The 19,341-nt window shown below is 48.4% G+C and overlaps 5 non-coding genes and 1 pseudogene across 5 annotated transcripts; all 6 read left to right on the forward strand.

The window, feature by feature from the left end:
- The first annotated feature begins 307 nt into the window (after positions 1-307).
- LOC130308174 (U2 spliceosomal RNA) lies at positions 308-498 on the forward strand. Its single transcript, XR_008857218.1, has one exon. It is a non-coding gene; the product is annotated as a U2 spliceosomal RNA (small nuclear RNA).
- Positions 499-2,589: 2,091 nt separating this feature from the next.
- LOC130308175 (U2 spliceosomal RNA) lies at positions 2,590-2,780 on the forward strand. Its single transcript, XR_008857219.1, has one exon. It is a non-coding gene; the product is annotated as a U2 spliceosomal RNA (small nuclear RNA).
- A 5,168-nt stretch (positions 2,781-7,948) lies between these two features.
- On the forward strand, positions 7,949-8,139 carry LOC130308176 (U2 spliceosomal RNA). The gene has a single exon (XR_008857220.1). It is a non-coding gene; the product is annotated as a U2 spliceosomal RNA (small nuclear RNA).
- Positions 8,140-10,227: 2,088 nt separating this feature from the next.
- On the forward strand, positions 10,228-10,418 carry LOC130308178 (U2 spliceosomal RNA). The gene has a single exon (XR_008857222.1). It is a non-coding gene; the product is annotated as a U2 spliceosomal RNA (small nuclear RNA).
- A 2,088-nt stretch (positions 10,419-12,506) lies between these two features.
- LOC130308179 (U2 spliceosomal RNA) lies at positions 12,507-12,697 on the forward strand. The gene has a single exon (XR_008857223.1). It is a non-coding gene; the product is annotated as a U2 spliceosomal RNA (small nuclear RNA).
- A 2,084-nt stretch (positions 12,698-14,781) lies between these two features.
- Positions 14,782-14,999, forward strand: LOC130308190 (U2 spliceosomal RNA; annotated as a pseudogene).
- Positions 15,000-19,341: the final 4,342 nt, after the last annotated feature.

Raw genomic sequence — 19,341 nt, forward strand, 5'->3', positions numbered from 1 at the left:
GTGTGCTTGTGTGTGTGTTTCCTATGCAGATCCTAAGCCCAGTGTCACATGCAAGTAGGAGGAGTAAGAAGGGTTCCTGGCAAATCCGGGTTATGGATTGCATTTAAAAAGGCCCCGTGGGAGTGCAATGGGCCCCTGTCTTGCTGCTTAGCAATAATGGTATGGGTTTAGGTTCTGCTGTGTGTACTGGTGGTTGACTGCCCCCCAGCCCAGAGTGTGCATGGAAAATTGTCTGGCAGCCTCCCTGACAGCAAGCAGTGATAGTGCCCATGAAGGGGACCTTGTTGGGCCCGCCCCTTTCACGGTTATCGCTTCTCGGCCTTTTGGCTAAGATCAAGTGTAGTATCTGTTCTTATCAGTTTAATATCTGATACGTCCCCTATCTGGGGACCATATATTAAATGGATTTTTGAGAACGGGGGCCGATTTCGAAGCTTGCTTCCGTCGCCCTATGCATTGACCCGATATGGCAGTATCTTCGGGTACAGTGCACCACCCCCTTACAGGGTTAAAAAGAAAGATTCCTACTTTCATTGCTACCTGCTTGCTGGCTAGCCAGCTAGCCAGCCCTGTGGGCCTTGCTGCTGCTGCAGCCAAAAAACAAAAGGTGGTGCTGCTGCTGCTTCTGCTGCTTCTGCTTCTGCTTGTGTCTGGCCCCTGTTGGAGCGTCCAGGCACAGGACTTCTGCTGCTGCTGACTAAATGGCCTCCTTAATTGGATCATTTGAGTAGCCAGCACACCTGTGCAGGTAGGGCATGACATGATAGGCAGCTGCCTTGATAGCGGGTGGGTGCTGAATGTTCCTAATTGACAAAATAAGATTAATGCTTATGAAGAAATATAAAATCTCATCCCTTCCCCAATATCGCGCCACACCCCTACCCCTTAATTCCCTGGTTGAACGTGATGGACATATGTCTTTTTTCGACCGTACTAACTATGTAACTATGTAACATAACATGGGGGGGGGGGGGGTCTCCTGGCTGTTCACACAGGTGTGTCATTGCTGTACATTGACCATGCATTGCTTCTGTGGTATTGCAAAGGCAAAGACAAATGCTTCCAGCCATCCATTGCACTAATGGATTGGTCATCAGCTGGCTGTCTATGTCCCGCATCAATATAGACCAAAGTACAGAGGGTTAGGCTATGCTATTGTGCACCTACCTGATGCATCAGAAGGTGCGAGGCCCTTGCTAAATTCTGTGCACAGACTTTGAGATCTATGCTTTAGACTGTATCTAAACCTGCTCCAACATGGACTGACATTCTGGCCTACTTTCAGCCGATGCGACTTGTCTGTCGCTGAACAGTCGCTTTTTATGTATTCAGCACCTATGTATAATGTTGTAAAAATGCTCTAGAAGCTAAAGTCGCAGAAATGTCACACATATTTGGCCTGCAACTTTCTGTGCGACAAATTCAGACAGGAAAAATCAGTATAAATCCTTAGAAAATTATCCCCCAGTGTCTCCATCTGCTGGCGGTATTGAATAAGCATTGCTGCACTGATGGGGTATGCATTAGACGAAAAAAAAGAAGAAAAAGAAGAATAATACGCCCAGAAAAGAGGCGAAAAGGAGAAAAACGTAAAAAAACGTGAAAAAAAAGTAAGAGGAAGAGAAGGGAAAAAAAGGTGGAAATGGGTTTAAAAGTGATTTCGGCGGAGAAATATATATATATATATATATATATATATATATATATATATATATATGCGCACACACACACATAGATATAAACGTATTCTCCGTTGAGATATTGCAGCCGCTGCTGTGTCCAGGCCCAGGAGCCTTAGCACTGTGCTGTGATGTCACTCAATACCACTGACATCACTAGGTGTAAACAACATCTCTCCTTTGCTGTGTATGTGACTATGGAGCTGTTTGGTGATGTCGTCTATTACGGCCTTCATAGAAGCAACAGGAGATTGTTGCATCCATCTTGAACCCTCAGAACTACAGTGCTATGATGTCACTCACTTCCACAGGCCTTGCAGAGTGTAAACAACAACAACCCAGCTTTGTTGTGTATGTAACCAAAGGGATTTGTGATGTCACCTAGAACCTTCACAGCAGCGACAGCTTTATGAGGAGCATCAGCACTGCTCTGCCTGAGCAGAACCATCACCGCCATAGGTTGTCAAATAACCCGGATTTAACCCACACAGGTAAGTCCAATGGGGTGCAGGCATGTCCTCTATGCTTACAGCTTCCCGTGGGTGTTGGTTTGATACCGTTTGGGGACAGCCAAGGAGGCATCTGCAGGCAACAAAGGTAGGTGTGTGCTTGTGTGTGTGTTTCCTATGCAGATCCTAAGCCCAGTGTCACATGCAAGTAGGAGGAGTAAGAAGGGTTCCTGGCAAATCCGGGTTATGGATTGCATTTAAAAAGGCCCCGTGGGAGTGCAATGGGCCCCTGTCTTGCTGCTTAGCAATAATGGTATGGGTTTAGGTTCTGCTGTGTGTACTGGTGGTTGACTGCCCCCCAGCCCAGAGTGTGCATGGAAAATTGTCTGGCAGCCTCCCTGACAGCAAGCAGTGATAGTGCCCATGAAGGGGACCTTGTTGGGCCCGCCCCTTTCACGGTTATCGCTTCTCGGCCTTTTGGCTAAGATCAAGTGTAGTATCTGTTCTTATCAGTTTAATATCTGATACGTCCCCTATCTGGGGACCATATATTAAATGGATTTTTGAGAACGGGGGCCGATTTCGAAGCTTGCTTCCGTCGCCCTATGCATTGACCCGATATGGCAGTATCTTCGGGTACAGTGCACCACCCCCTTACAGGGTTAAAAAGAAAGATTCCTACTTTCATTGCTACCTGCTTGCTGGCTAGCCAGCTAGCCAGCCCTGTGGGCCTTGCTGCTGCTGCAGCCAAAAAACAAAAGGTGGTGCTGCTGCTGCTTCTGCTGCTTCTGCTTCTGCTTGTGTCTGGCCCCTGTTGGAGCGTCCAGGCACAGGACTTCTGCTGCTGCTGACTAAATGGCCTCCTTAATTGGATCATTTGAGTAGCCAGCACACCTGTGCAGGTAGGGCATGACATGATAGGCAGCTGCCTTGATAGCGGGTGGGTGCTGAATGTTCCTAATTGACAAAATAAGATTAATGCTTATGAAGAAATATAAAATCTCATCCCTTCCCCAATATCGCGCCACACCCCTACCCCTTAATTCCCTGGTTGAACGTGATGGACATATGTCTTTTTTCGACCGTACTAACTATGTAACTATGTAACATAACATGGGGGGGGGGGGGGTCTCCTGGCTGTTCACACAGGTGTGTCATTGCTGTACATTGACCATGCATTGCTTCTGTGGTATTGCAAAGGCAAAGACAAATGCTTCCAGCCATCCATTGCACTAATGGATTGGTCATCAGCTGGCTGTCTATGTCCCGCATCAATATAGACCAAAGTACAGAGGGTTAGGCTATGCTATTGTGCACCTACCTGATGCATCAGAAGGTGCGAGGCCCTTGCTAAATTCTGTGCACAGACTTTGAGATCTATGCTTTAGACTGTATCTAAACCTGCTCCAACATGGACTGACATTCTGGCCTACTTTCAGCCGATGCGACTTGTCTGTCGCTGAACAGTCGCTTTTTATGTATTCAGCACCTATGTATAATGTTGTAAAAATAGAAATGTCACACATATTTGGCCTGCAACTTTCTGTGCGACAAATTCAGACAGGAAAAATCAGTATAAATCCTTAGAAAATTATCCCCCAGTGTCTCCATCTGCTGGCGGTATTGAATAAGCATTGCTGCACTGATGGGGTATGCATTAGACGAAAAAAAAGAAGAAAAAGAAGAATAATACGCCCAGAAAAGAGGCGAAAAGGAGAAAAACGTAAAAAAACGTGAAAAAAAAGTAAGAGGAAGAGAAGGGAAAAAAAGGTGGAAATGGGTTTAAAAGTGATTTCGGCGGAGAAATATATATATATATATATATATATATATATATATATATATATATATATATGCGCACACACACACATAGATATAAACGTATTCTCCGTTGAGATATTGCAGCCGCTGCTGTGTCCAGGCCCAGGAGCCTTAGCACTGTGCTGTGATGTTGTTACGCCTAGCGCTCCGGGTCCCCGCTCCTCCCCGGAGCGCTCACGGCGCCTTTCTCCCTGCAGCTCCCCGGTCAGCGCTGACCGGGAGCGCTGCCCTGTCATGGCCGTTGGGGATGCGATTCGCACAGCGGGACGCGCCCGCTCGCGAATCGCATCCCAGGTCACTTACCCGTTCCCGTCTCCTGCGGTCATGTGCTGGCGCGCGCGGCTCCGCTCTCTAGGGCGCGCGCGCGCCAGCTCCCTGAGACTTAAAGGGCCAGTGCACCAATGATTGGTGCCTGGCCCAATTAGCTTAATTGGTTCCCATCTGTTTCCTGGCTATATCTAGTCTCCTCCCTTGCACTTCCTTGCCGGATCTTGTTGCCCTAGAGCCTAGTGAAAGCGTTTTTGTGTGTTATACCCTGTGTACCAGAACTTTGCTATCTCCCCTGACTACGAACCTTGCCGCCTGCCCCCGACCTTCTGCTACGTCCGACTTTGCTTCTGCCTACTCCCTTGTACCTCGCCTATCTTCAGCAGCCAGAGAGGTGAGCCGTTGCTAGTGGATACGACCTGGTCACTACCGCCGCAGCAAGACCATCCCGCTTTGCGGCGGGCTCTGGTGAAAACCTGTAGTGTCTTAGAACCGGTCCACTAGCACGGTCCTCGCTATCCCTCTCTGGCACAGAGGATCCACCTCCTGCCAGCCGGCATCGTGACAGTAGATCCGGCCATGGATCCCGCTGAGGTTCCCCTGCCAGTTGTCTCTGATATCGCCCGACAGATCGCCCATCTAACCCACCAGCTGTCGGAAGTGTCCACCATTGTGCGCCAACATTCGCAACTTCTTCAGCAATCATCTCCTTCGCCAGCTCCTGCACCTCCTCCGCTGCGAGTGGCCACTCCTAGCCTCCACCTGTCCTTGCCGGACAAATTTAATGGGGACTCTAAGTTTTGCCGTGGCTTTCTTTCGCAATGTTCATTGCACCTGGAGATGATGTCGGACCTGTTTCCCACTGAAAGGTCTAAGGTGGCTTTCGTAGTCAGCCTTCTGTCTGGAAAAGCTCTGTCTTGGGCCACACCGCTCTGGGACCGCAATGACCCCGTCACTGCCTCCGTACACTCCTTCTTCTCGGAAATCCGAAGTGTCTTTGAGGAACCTGCCCGAGCCTCTTCTGCTGAGACTGCCCTGTTGAACCTGGTCCAGGGTAATTCTTCCGTTGGCGAGTATGCCGTACAGTTCCGTACCCTTGCTTCAGAATTATCCTGGAATAATGAGGCACTCTGCGCGACCTTCAAAAAAGGCCTATCCAGTCGCATCAAGGATGTGCTGGCCGCACGAGAGATTCCTGCCAATCTGCAAGAACTCATCCATCTAGCTACCCGCATTGACATGCGTTTTTCTGAGCGACACCAAGAGCTCCGCCAGGAAAAAGACTTAGATCTCTGGGCACCTCTCCCACAGTATCCGTTGCAATCTACGCCTGGGCCTCCCGCCGAGGAGGCCATGCAAGTGGATAAGTCTCGCCTGACCCAGGAAGAGAGGAATCGCCGTAAGGAAGAGAATCTTTGTCTGTACTGTGCCAGTACCGAGCATTTCTTGGTGGATTGCCCTATCCGTCCTCCACGCCTGGGAAACGCACGCACGCACCCAGCTCACGTGGGTGTGGCGTCTCTTGGTTCCAAGTCTGCTCCTCCACGTCTCACGGTACCCGTGCGGATTTCTGCTTCAGCCAGCTCTTCTCTCTCAGCCGTGGCCTGCCTGGACTCTGGAGCTTCTGGAAATTTTATTCGAGAGTCCCTAGTGAATAAATTTCGCATTCCGGTGACCCGTCTTGTCAAGCCACTCCACGTTTCCGCGGTCAACGGAGCCAAGTTGGATTGCACCATACGTTTCCGCACGGAGCCCCTTCTTATGAGCATCGGATCTCATCATGAGAGGATTGAACTTTTGGTCCTCCCCAATTGCACCTCGGAAATTCTCCTTGGACTTCCCTGGCTTCAACTTCATTCCCCTACCCTGGATTGGTCCACTGGGGAGATCAGGAGTTGGGGGTCCTCTTGTTCCAAGAACTGTCTAAAACCGGTTCCCAGTACTCCCTGCCGTGACCCTGTGGTTCCTCCTGTTTCCGGTCCCCCTAAGGTCATTAAGGACTCTGCCTGCCACAGGAAATGCCCCTCCCCCCCTCCCAGTCCCGTCAGGCAAGCCTCTGTGCCACCCCATGGCCCCCGTCCTGGTGTCACACTGCCCCGTGCCAGGTCTCGCCCTCTGCCCTCTCTCCCCATTCCTACTCCTGCGGTTCTGCCTGCCGTTGAGGAATCCCTCCTCCCTTTCCCGGTGTCCTCATCCCAGGGGAGGCAGTTACCCGATAAAGAGAAGGGGAGACCTAAGGGGGGGGGTACTGTTACGCCTAGCGCTCCGGGTCCCCGCTCCTCCCCGGAGCGCTCACGGCGCCTTTCTCCCTGCAGCTCCCCGGTCAGCGCTGACCGGGAGCGCTGCCCTGTCATGGCCGTTGGGGATGCGATTCGCACAGCGGGACGCGCCCGCTCGCGAATCGCATCCCAGGTCACTTACCCGTTCCCGTCTCCTGCGGTCATGTGCTGGCGCGCGCGGCTCCGCTCTCTAGGGCGCGCGCGCGCCAGCTCCCTGAGACTTAAAGGGCCAGTGCACCAATGATTGGTGCCTGGCCCAATTAGCTTAATTGGTTCCCATCTGTTTCCTGGCTATATCTAGTCTCCTCCCTTGCACTTCCTTGCCGGATCTTGTTGCCCTAGAGCCTAGTGAAAGCGTTTTTGTGTGTTATACCCTGTGTACCAGAACTTTGCTATCTCCCCTGACTACGAACCTTGCCGCCTGCCCCCGACCTTCTGCTACGTCCGACTTTGCTTCTGCCTACTCCCTTGTACCTCGCCTATCTTCAGCAGCCAGAGAGGTGAGCCGTTGCTAGTGGATACGACCTGGTCACTACCGCCGCAGCAAGACCATCCCGCTTTGCGGCGGGCTCTGGTGAAAACCTGTAGTGTCTTAGAACCGGTCCACTAGCACGGTCCTCGCTATCCCTCTCTGGCACAGAGGATCCACCTCCTGCCAGCCGGCATCGTGACAGATGTCACTCAATACCACTGACATCACTAGGTGTAAACAACATCTCTCCTTTGCTGTGTATGTGACTATGGAGCTGTTTGGTGATGTCGTCTATTACGGCCTTCATAGAAGCAACAGGAGATTGTTGCATCCATCTTGAACCCTCAGAACTACAGTGCTATGATGTCACTCACTTCCACAGGCCTTGCAGAGTGTAAACAACAACAACCCAGCTTTGTTGTGTATGTAACCAAAGGGATTTGTGATGTCACCTAGAACCTTCACAGCAGCGACAGCTTTATGAGGAGCATCAGCACTGCTCTGCCTGAGCAGAACCATCACCGCCATAGGTTGTCAAATAACCCGGATTTAACCCACACAGGTAAGTCCAATGGGGTGCAGGCATGTCCTCTATGCTTACAGCTTCCCGTGGGTGTTGGTTTGATACCGTTTGGGGACAGCCAAGGAGGCATCTGCAGGCAACAAAGGTAGGTGTGTGCTTGTGAGTGTGTTTCCTATGCAGATCCTAAGCCCAGTGTCACATGCAAGTAGGAGGAGTAAGAAGGGTTCCTGGCAAATCCGGGTTATGGATTGCATTTAAAAAGGCCCCGTGGGAGTGCAATGGGCCCCTGTCTTGCTGCTTAGCAATAATGGTATGGGTTTAGGTTCTGCTGTGTGTACTGGTGGTTGACTGCCCCCCAGCCCAGAGTGTGCATGGAAAATTGTCTGGCAGCCTCCCTGACAGCAAGCAGTGATAGTGCCCATGAAGGGGACCTTGTTGGGCCCGCCCCTTTCACGGTTATCGCTTCTCGGCCTTTTGGCTAAGATCAAGTGTAGTATCTGTTCTTATCAGTTTAATATCTGATACGTCCCCTATCTGGGGACCATATATTAAATGGATTTTTGAGAACGGGGGCCGATTTCGAAGCTTGCTTCCGTCGCCCTATGCATTGACCCGATATGGCAGTATCTTCGGGTACAGTGCACCACCCCCTTACAGGGTTAAAAAGAAAGATTCCTACTTTCATTGCTACCTGCTTGCTGGCTAGCCAGCTAGCCAGCCCTGTGGGCCTTGCTGCTGCTGCAGCCAAAAAACAAAAGGTGGTGCTGCTGCTGCTTCTTCTGCTGCTTCTGCTTCTGCTTGTGTCTGGCCCCTGTTGGAGCGTCCAGGCACAGGACTTCTGCTGCTGCTGACTAAATGGCCTCCTTAATTGGATCATTTGAGTAGCCAGCACACCTGTGCAGGTAGGGCATGACATGATAGGCAGCTGCCTTGATAGCGGGTGGGTGCTGAATGTTCCTAATTGACAAAATAAGATTAATGCTTATGAAGAAATATAAAATCTCATCCCTTCCCCAATATCGCGCCACACCCCTACCCCTTAATTCCCTGGTTGAACGTGATGGACATATGTCTTTTTTCGACCGTACTAACTATGTAACTATGTAACATAACATGGGGGGGGGGTCTCCTGGCTGTTCACACAGGTGTGTCATTGCTGTACATTGACCATGCATTGCTTCTGTGGTATTGCAAAGGCAAAGACAAATGCTTCCAGCCATCCATTGCACTAATGGATTGGTCATCAGCTGGCTGTCTATGTCCCGCATCAATATAGACCAAAGTACAGAGGGTTAGGCTATGCTATTGTGCACCTACCTGATGCATCAGAAGGTGCGAGGCCCTTGCTAAATTCTGTGCACAGACTTTGAGATCTATGCTTTAGACTGTATCTAAACCTGCTCCAACATGGACTGACATTCTGGCCTACTTTCAGCCGATGCGACTTGTCTGTCGCTGAACAGTCGCTTTTTATGTATTCAGCACCTATGTATAATGTTGTAAAAATGCTCTAGAAGCTAAAGTCGCAGAAATGTCACACATATTTGGCCTGCAACTTTCTGTGCGACAAATTCAGACAGGAAAAATCAGTATAAATCCTTAGAAAATTATCCCCCAGTGTCTCCATCTGCTGGCGGTATTGAATAAGCATTGCTGCACTGATGGGGTATGCATTAGACGAAAAAAAAGAAGAAAAAGAAGAATAATACGCCCAGAAAAGAGGCGAAAAGGAGAAAAACGTAAAAAAACGTGAAAAAAAAGTAAGAGGAAGAGAAGGGAAAAAAAGGTGGAAATGGGTTTAAAAGTGATTTCGGCGGAGAAATATATATATATATATATATATATATATATATATATATATATATGCGCACACACACACATAGATATAAACGTATTCTCCGTTGAGATATTGCAGCCGCTGCTGTGTCCAGGCCCAGGAGCCTTAGCACTGTGCTGTGATGTCACTCAATACCACTGACATCACTAGGTGTAAACAACATCTCTCCTTTGCTGTGTATGTGACTATGGAGCTGTTTGGTGATGTCGTCTATTACGGCCTTCATAGAAGCAACAGGAGATTGTTGCATCCATCTTGAACCCTCAGAACTACAGTGCTATGATGTCACTCACTTCCACAGGCCTTGCAGAGTGTAAACAACAACAACCCAGCTTTGTTGTGTATGTAACCAAAGGGATTTGTGATGTCACCTAGAACCTTCACAGCAGCGACAGCTTTATGAGGAGCATCAGCACTGCTCTGCCTGAGCAGAACCATCACCGCCATAGGTTGTCAAATAACCCGGATTTAACCCACACAGGTAAGTCCAATGGGGTGCAGGCATGTCCTCTATGCTTACAGCTTCCCGTGGGTGTTGGTTTGATACCGTTTGGGGACAGCCAAGGAGGCATCTGCAGGCAACAAAGGTAGGTGTGTGCTTGTGAGTGTGTTTCCTATGCAGATCCTAAGCCCAGTGTCACATGCAAGTAGGAGGAGTAAGAAGGGTTCCTGGCAAATCCGGGTTATGGATTGCATTTAAAAAGGCCCCGTGGGAGTGCAATGGGCCCCTGTCTTGCTGCTTAGCAATAATGGTATGGGTTTAGGTTCTGCTGTGTGTACTGGTGGTTGACTGCCCCCCAGCCCAGAGTGTGCATGGAAAATTGTCTGGCAGCCTCCCTGACAGCAAGCAGTGATAGTGCCCATGAAGGGGACCTTGTTGGGCCCGCCCCTTTCACGGTTATCGCTTCTCGGCCTTTTGGCTAAGATCAAGTGTAGTATCTGTTCTTATCAGTTTAATATCTGATACGTCCCCTATCTGGGGACCATATATTAAATGGATTTTTGAGAACGGGGGCCGATTTCGAAGCTTGCTTCCGTCGCCCTATGCATTGACCCGATATGGCAGTATCTTCGGGTACAGTGCACCACCCCCTTACAGGGTTAAAAAGAAAGATTCCTACTTTCATTGCTACCTGCTTGCTGGCTAGCCAGCTAGCCAGCCCTGTGGGCCTTGCTGCTGCTGCAGCCAAAAAACAAAAGGTGGTGCTGCTGCTGCTTCTTCTGCTGCTTCTGCTTCTGCTTGTGTCTGGCCCCTGTTGGAGCGTCCAGGCACAGGACTTCTGCTGCTGCTGACTAAATGGCCTCCTTAATTGGATCATTTGAGTAGCCAGCACACCTGTGCAGGTAGGGCATGACATGATAGGCAGCTGCCTTGATAGCGGGTGGGTGCTGAATGTTCCTAATTGACAAAATAAGATTAATGCTTATGAAGAAATATAAAATCTCATCCCTTCCCCAATATCGCGCCACACCCCTACCCCTTAATTCCCTGGTTGAACGTGATGGACATATGTCTTTTTTCGACCGTACTAACTATGTAACTATGTAACATAACATGGGGGGGGGGTCTCCTGGCTGTTCACACAGGTGTGTCATTGCTGTACATTGACCATGCATTGCTTCTGTGGTATTGCAAAGGCAAAGACAAATGCTTCCAGCCATCCATTGCACTAATGGATTGGTCATCAGCTGGCTGTCTATGTCCCGCATCAATATAGACCAAAGTACAGAGGGTTAGGCTATGCTATTGTGCACCTACCTGATGCATCAGAAGGTGCGAGGCCCTTGCTAAATTCTGTGCACAGACTTTGAGATCTATGCTTTAGACTGTATCTAAACCTGCTCCAACATGGACTGACATTCTGGCCTACTTTCAGCCGATGCGACTTGTCTGTCGCTGAACAGTCGCTTTTTATGTATTCAGCACCTATGTATAATGTTGTAAAAATGCTCTAGAAGCTAAAGTCGCAGAAATGTCACACATATTTGGCCTGCAACTTTCTGTGCGACAAATTCAGACAGGAAAAATCAGTATAAATCCTTAGAAAATTATCCCCCAGTGTCTCCATCTGCTGGCGGTATTGAATAAGCATTGCTGCACTGATGGGGTATGCATTAGACGAAAAAAAAGAAGAAAAAGAAGAATAATACGCCCAGAAAAGAGGCGAAAAGGAGAAAAACGTAAAAAAACGTGAAAAAAAAGTAAGAGGAAGAGAAGGGAAAAAAAGGTGGAAATGGGTTTAAAAGTGATTTCGGCGGAGAAATATATATATATATATATATATATATATATATATATATATATATGCGCACACACACACATAGATATAAACGTATTCTCCGTTGAGATATTGCAGCCGCTGCTGTGTCCAGGCCCAGGAGCCTTAGCACTGTGCTGTGATGTCACTCAATACCACTGACATCACTAGGTGTAAACAACATCTCTCCTTTGCTGTGTATGTGACTATGGAGCTGTTTGGTGATGTCGTCTATTACGGCCTTCATAGAAGCAACAGGAGATTGTTGCATCCATCTTGAACCCTCAGAACTACAGTGCTATGATGTCACTCACTTCCACAGGCCTTGCAGAGTGTAAACAACAACAACCCAGCTTTGTTGTGTATGTAACCAAAGGGATTTGTGATGTCACCTAGAACCTTCACAGCAGCGACAGCTTTATGAGGAGCATCAGCACTGCTCTGCCTGAGCAGAACCATCACCGCCATAGGTTGTCAAATAACCCGGATTTAACCCACACAGGTAAGTCCAATGGGGTGCAGGCATGTCCTCTATGCTTACAGCTTCCCGTGGGTGTTGGTTTGATACCGTTTGGGGACAGCCAAGGAGGCATCTGCAGGCAACAAAGGTAGGTGTGTGCTTGTGAGTGTGTTTCCTATGCAGATCCTAAGCCCAGTGTCACATGCAAGTAGGAGGAGTAAGAAGGGTTCCTGGCAAATCCGGGTTATGGATTGCATTTAAAAAGGCCCCGTGGGAGTGCAATGGGCCCCTGTCTTGCTGCTTAGCAATAATGGTATGGGTTTAGGTTCTGCTGTGTGTACTGGTGGTTGACTGCCCCCCAGCCCAGAGTGTGCATGGAAAATTGTCTGGCAGCCTCCCTGACAGCAAGCAGTGATAGTGCCCATGAAGGGGACCTTGTTGGGCCCGCCCCTTTCACGGTTATCGCTTCTCGGCCTTTTGGCTAAGATCAAGTGTAGTATCTGTTCTTATCAGTTTAATATCTGATACGTCCCCTATCTGGGGACCATATATTAAATGGATTTTTGAGAACGGGGGCCGATTTCGAAGCTTGCTTCCGTCGCCCTATGCATTGACCCGATATGGCAGTATCTTCGGGTACAGTGCACCACCCCCTTACAGGGTTAAAAAGAAAGATTCCTACTTTCATTGCTACCTGCTTGCTGGCTAGCCAGCTAGCCAGCCCTGTGGGCCTTGCTGCTGCTGCAGCCAAAAAACAAAAGGTGGTGCTGCTGCTGCTTCTTCTGCTGCTTCTGCTTCTGCTTGTGTCTGGCCCCTGTTGGAGCGTCCAGGCACAGGACTTCTGCTGCTGCTGACTAAATGGCCTCCTTAATTGGATCATTTGAGTAGCCAGCACACCTGTGCAGGTAGGGCATGACATGATAGGCAGCTGCCTTGATAGCGGGTGGGTGCTGAATGTTCCTAATTGACAAAATAAGATTAATGCTTATGAAGAAATATAAAATCTCATCCCTTCCCCAATATCGCGCCACACCCCTACCCCTTAATTCCCTGGTTGAACGTGATGGACATATGTCTTTTTTCGACCGTACTAACTATGTAACTATGTAACATAACATGGGGGGGGGGTCTCCTGGCTGTTCACACAGGTGTGTCATTGCTGTACATTGACCATGCATTGCTTCTGTGGTATTGCAAAGGCAAAGACAAATGCTTCCAGCCATCCATTGCACTAATGGATTGGTCATCAGCTGGCTGTCTATGTCCCGCATCAATATAGACCAAAGTACAGAGGGTTAGGCTATGCTATTGTGCACCTACCTGATGCATCAGAAGGTGCGAGGCCCTTGCTAAATTCTGTGCACAGACTTTGAGATCTATGCTTTAGACTGTATCTAAACCTGCTCCAACATGGACTGACATTCTGGCCTACTTTCAGCCGATGCGACTTGTCTGTCGCTGAACAGTCGCTTTTTATGTATTCAGCACCTATGTATAATGTTGTAAAAATGCTCTAGAAGCTAAAGTCGCAGAAATGTCACACATATTTGGCCTGCAACTTTCTGTGCGACAAATTCAGACAGGAAAAATCAGTATAAATCCTTAGAAAATTATCCCCCAGTGTCTCCATCTGCTGGCGGTATTGAATAAGCATTGCTGCACTGATGGGGTATGCATTAGACGAAAAAAAAGAAGAAAAAGAAGAATAATACGCCCAGAAAAGAGGCGAAAAGGAGAAAAACGTAAAAAAACGTGAAAAAAAAGTAAGAGGAAGAGAAGGGAAAAAAAGGTGGAAATGGGTTTAAAAGTGATTTCGGCGGAGAAATATATATATATATATATATATATATATATATATATATATGCGCACACACACACATAGATATAAACGTATTCTCCGTTGAGATATTGCAGCCGCTGCTGTGTCCAGGCCCAGGAGCCTTAGCACTGTGCTGTGATGTCACTCAATACCACTGACATCACTAGGTGTAAACAACATCTCTCCTTTGCTGTGTATGTGACTATGGAGCTGTTTGGTGATGTCGTCTATTACGGCCTTCATAGAAGCAACAGGAGATTGTTGCATCCATCTTGAACCCTCAGAACTACAGTGCTATGATGTCACTCACTTCCACAGGCCTTGCAGAGTGTAAACAACAACAACCCAGCTTTGTTGTGTATGTAACCAAAGGGATTTGTGATGTCACCTAGAACCTTCACAGCAGCGACAGCTTTATGAGGAGCATCAGCACTGCTCTGCCTGAGCAGAACCATCACCGCCATAGGTTGTCAAATAACCCGGATTTAACCCACACAGGTAAGTCCAATGGGGTGCAGGCATGTCCTCTATGCTTACAGCTTCCCGTGGGTGTTGGTTTGATACCGTTTGGGGACAGCCAAGGAGGCATCTGCAGGCAACAAAGGTAGGTGTGTGCTTGTGAGTGTGTTTCCTATGCAGATCCTAAGCCCAGTGTCACATGCAAGTAGGAGGAGTAAGAAGGGTTCCTGGCAAATCCGGGTTATGGATTGCATTTAAAAAGGCCCCGTGGGAGTGCAATGGGCCCCTGTCTTGCTGCTTAGCAATAATGGTATGGGTTTAGGTTCTGCTGTGTGTACTGGTGGTTGACTGCCCCCCAGCCCAGAGTGTGCATGGAAAATTGTCTGGCAGCCTCCCTGACAGCAAGCAGTGATAGTGCCCATGAAGGGGACCTTGTTGGGCCCGCCCCTTTCACGGTTATCGCTTCTCGGCCTTTTGGCTAAGATCAAGTGTAGTATCTGCATTTGGTCTGGTCGGAAGGTGTCTGTGGTACCCCGCTTCTCGGCCTTGGGGGATTGTCTCTCCTTACGGAGGGACTTCACCCCCTTGCTGCTATTGGGGAGCGGGCTTAGTCCACAGACAACGGGTTGCGATCCCCCTGTCTCTGGGACCTTGTGTCTCAGAAGGCATTTTCGGTACGTTGAGCGTTACCTGTAGCTTCGGAAGCACCTAGGGTACCCCCGACCTCTGCCTTGGGTAAGGGTTCCGCTTTTATAGCGGGATTCCGAGCCCCTGCTGCTATTGGGGAAGGGGCTTACTCCCTGGGTGTGGAAGATGCCGTTCTCCTGGGCTTTCCCCTCTGGGGAAATGTCGATGCGAAATACCATCCGCATAGAGGTGTCGGAGAGCCATCGTCAGTTGAAGAACCTCCGCTTCATTGCGGAGGTGATTCTTCTTGACTACTTCCGCCTCAATAGGGAGGACATCCTGTGTCTAAATGACCAGGAAAGCCGTGGCCTGTATACCGTCACCTTCACGGCCACGGCGTGTTGCGATAACATCTATGCAACCTTGTCTGGTGCGGACCAGAGGGACGATCGACTCGACGGTCTTTCGTTCCAGTTCCTCTATGGTGAGGAACATATACCGTTGGTGGTGGCTATGCACAGCCCTCATGTGACCACGGAGGATATAGCCACTTTTCTTCGGCGATACTGCGAAGAGGTGCGATTCGCAAACAAAATATTGAACTCCGTGCGGTTCTGGAACGGCAAGAGGAAGTTCTGGGTCAAGCTCCGTAAGGATCCCGGTGGTATTGGGGGTCTTTGCCATCCGCCCCCAAATTTTGCCATCGGGAGAGTTCGGGGCTTCCTGTTCTATCCTCAAATGCCTATGTATTGCCGAAATTGCTTGAGGTTTGGCCACACCCAGGAGACCTGCGGCGCGGAGCGTGTGATTCGCTGCAATAGGTGTGGCCAAGAAGGTCACATAGCCTCAAGATGTAGCCATACGATAAGGTGTAACCTCTGCGGAGAGGAAAATCATGATTTTAATTCCTGTCCCCATAAAGCAAAAACTACGATGGGTGGGTCAAGGCTGGGCCCACCCAAAGAGGGGACAGGACAAAAGACGTCCTTTTTTAAGATGCCCAAACCCCAGAAGGCAGGTACTGATGGGTCCAGGCCCAAGACCTCTGGTGCTCCATCGGGGGGCCCACCGGTGGTAGTGCTGGGGGGAGGCCATGGGGATTCCACGAAGCCCGGGCGGGTGATCGAGTTTACTGCCCGGGAAATTGAAAGACGTCGATCGACTTCCTACCTGGCTCAAGAGCCCGCCGAAACTTCTGAAGGGGGCTCACCTGTGGCGGGTGGCAGCCGACGGGCCTCGGTGGGGGCAGAGGTGGACCCAAAATTGCAGCATAAGCCAGGTACTGGCTTGGCCCAGGGTCGCCCTGCTCCGGACGAAGAGGCCCCGGTGAAAGCCCGCCGGAAGGGGAGCCAGGTGGCCAGGTCTGAGCCCGGTCCTGTTACTCCGCCTATACAGGACAGGGCCAAGAAGACAAGTGGCGCCAAACCAGGGTTTGCTGCCCCGCCAGCAGTGGACCCGGTGGGTAAAACTGGCCATCGTCGATCGATGGGGAAGTTGGAGCAACAGTCCTCAGCAACGCTTGCTGGGGAACAAGCGATGAAAACTTCCCAAGGTAGCGGCAAAGGTTCCGGAAAAGAGGCCTCACAGGCCCCTGTGCAGCAGTTCCAGTCGTCAAAAGATGAAAGAAGACGCAGATCCATCAGCCGGGGGCCAGAGATTACATCGAGTGAGAGCAACACAGAGGATATGGACAGCAGTATGACATTTAAAAGACAAAGAGAAGAAGAAGAGGAAGACATTCAAAGGAAAGCGGCGTGCCGTAGTTCGGACGAGAGCGAGCTCAGGGTCGGGGCATCATCGATCTCAAGCTCCGACCCTCAGAACATTAAGGAGCTGATGACCCCGCAGGCGGGGGATGACGGTACGCAGCTTATTATTGACTTTGATTCTCCAAGCACGGACTCTCCATAAACTATGCCTATCCCTGTAAAAATTGCCTCACTCAATGTGAGGTCCTTAAAGAGCCCTGATCGCAGGGCTGCTTTATTTTCTTATCTAGAGACATGTGACTTTGACCTTTGCCTGCTACAAGAATGTGGAATCCCTAGTAAAATGGACTATAAAGACTTAAAAGAAGACTGGAAGCTGGGCCCATCCATATGGTCCGGTGCAAATGACTGTCGTTCTGTGGGTGTTGGGCTGCTCTGCCGAGGCCAGTCCTTTTCTATTCATACAGTAACTGAGATTGTGCCTGGCAGAGCTCTTTTAATTCATCTATATTTTAATGGACTTTTAATTCGTGTTTTAAATGTGTATGCCCCTCCTGATAAACAGGAGCGGGCAGAACTATTTGAAATTTTACCACTGTTTTGTGTTGGGTCTTCCCCCCTGCTGGTGGGAGGTGATTTTAACTGCATACGTGATGGGGAACACCGGCAGGGTGGGGATATTAATCGTAAAGACCGCACTTCTTACCTGCTTAAAAATTTTATTGATGATTTTAACTTGAAAGATTGCTGGAAGGATCTCTTGCCGGAGGACCCGGGCGCCACATGGTCCAATGGAAGAGTGAGCTCCAGAATCGATTTTATTTTTTCCTCTAGAGCTTTTAAACCCCTGAAATGCACGCTCGAGCAGAATATCTTCTCTGATCATAAGCTCCTCTTGGTGGTCCTGGAGCTAGAGGGGGAGCAAAAAGCAAAAAGGGGCCTCTGGAGATTAAACACCACACTCCTAGAGGACCCTGAGATAAAAGAGGAGTTTGTGCGGACCTACCAATGCTGGCAATCACAAAGAAAACCCCACGAGCCTATGCTGCACTGGTGGGAGGGCACCAAATCTAAAATCAGGTTTTTTTTTATCAAAGCAGGTAAGAAGAAGGCAAAAATGGAAAAACAGTGGTTTTATGTTCTTAACATGCGTTTAAATGTACTTTTTAAATTGAAAGAAGCTGGTATGGATGTAGAAAATGATATTTTAAACCTTAAAACTGAAATAAAACATGCCATAGAAAAGAAAGGGAAACAAATCATTTTTAACTCACATGTGCAGCACCTGGAGGAGGGCGAGAAATGTTCCCGTTTCTTTTTTAAAAAAGTGATGAATAGGAGGGATATCATCCAAAACCTTGAGGGTGAATCCACTCCAAAAGGCATGTTAGATGCAGTTTTTAACTTCTACCAGCTTCTTTTTAATAAGAAAGATCTTAATCCATCCTTTTTAGAACATGTTCTTAATTCCCTTGATTTTAAGCTAGATGTTTTAGACCAGGAGGTTTTATCCCGTGATCTTAACTTAGATGAACTTTTATTTGTTTTTAAAAGTTTTTCTAGTGGGAAGGCCCCTGGGGAAGATGGTTTACCCATCGAATTTTATTTAGCTTTTTGGGATATTTTAAAGGATGATATGGTTTTATTGTATAAAGAAACTTTTATTGTTAATGAACTTCCCCCTTCCTGGAGGAGGGGGATTGTATCATTACTTTTTAAAAAGGGTGAAAAGGATATGCTAAAAAATTGGCGCCCCATCACACTTTTAAATGTCGATTATAAAGTTTTAGCCAAGTTATTAGCTGTCCGTTTTAAACCTTTTATTCATAAATTAATTCACCCAAATCAGGTTTGTGGGGTACCTGGAAGGTCTATAGCTGAATCCCTAAATATTTTAAGAGATGTTTTATGGTATTTTAAGGATAGAAATCAAACTGTAGCAATTTTATCCTTAGACTTTGAAAAAGCCTTTGATAGGGTCTCCCATGAATACCTGTTTTTAGTTCTTAAAAAGATGGCAGTGCCTGAAACGATTTTAAGCCGAATCATGCTTTTATACCGATCCTGTTTTAGTCAAGTCTCTGTTAATGGCTTTTTAACCAGCGGTGTTCCTCTTTTATCAGGTGTCAAACAGGGCTGCCCCCTGTCCCCACTCCTTTTTATTTGCGCAATCGAACCACTGATGGCCCTCCTCAGAAAAGACCGGGTAGTAAGAGGCGTACCGATACCTGGTGGAGGAGGGACCCATCTAAAGGTGTTGGGGTACATGGATGATGTCACCATACTGTGCCCGGACTCTCCATCCATGAGGGGGGCATTGAGGAACACCAGCTATTTCTGCGAGGTCTCTGGTTTTAAGCTAAACACAGATAAATGTGACTGTTTTTATATTGGCTCCTGGGATTCATCCATCACCCCAGGAGTCACAATGCAACAGGATCAAATTAAAGTTTTAGGTATTGTTTTTAACCAGGTCAATGATGGGAGCCCTAACTGGGATTCAGCTATAGCTAAGATGGAGAAGAAGATTTTAATGTGGAATCTTAGAAACCTTACCATGGAGGGGAAGATTTTAATAATAAAGATGGTTTTACTCCCTATTATGCTATACATTGCCATGGTATTTCCTCCATCTATTTTATACATTAAAAAAGTAACTAGAATTGTTTTTACTTTTTTATG

Source organism: Hyla sarda, unplaced genomic scaffold (genome assembly GCF_029499605.1).
Source record: "Hyla sarda isolate aHylSar1 unplaced genomic scaffold, aHylSar1.hap1 scaffold_1467, whole genome shotgun sequence".
Lineage (NCBI taxonomy): Eukaryota > Metazoa > Chordata > Amphibia > Anura > Hylidae > Hyla > Hyla sarda.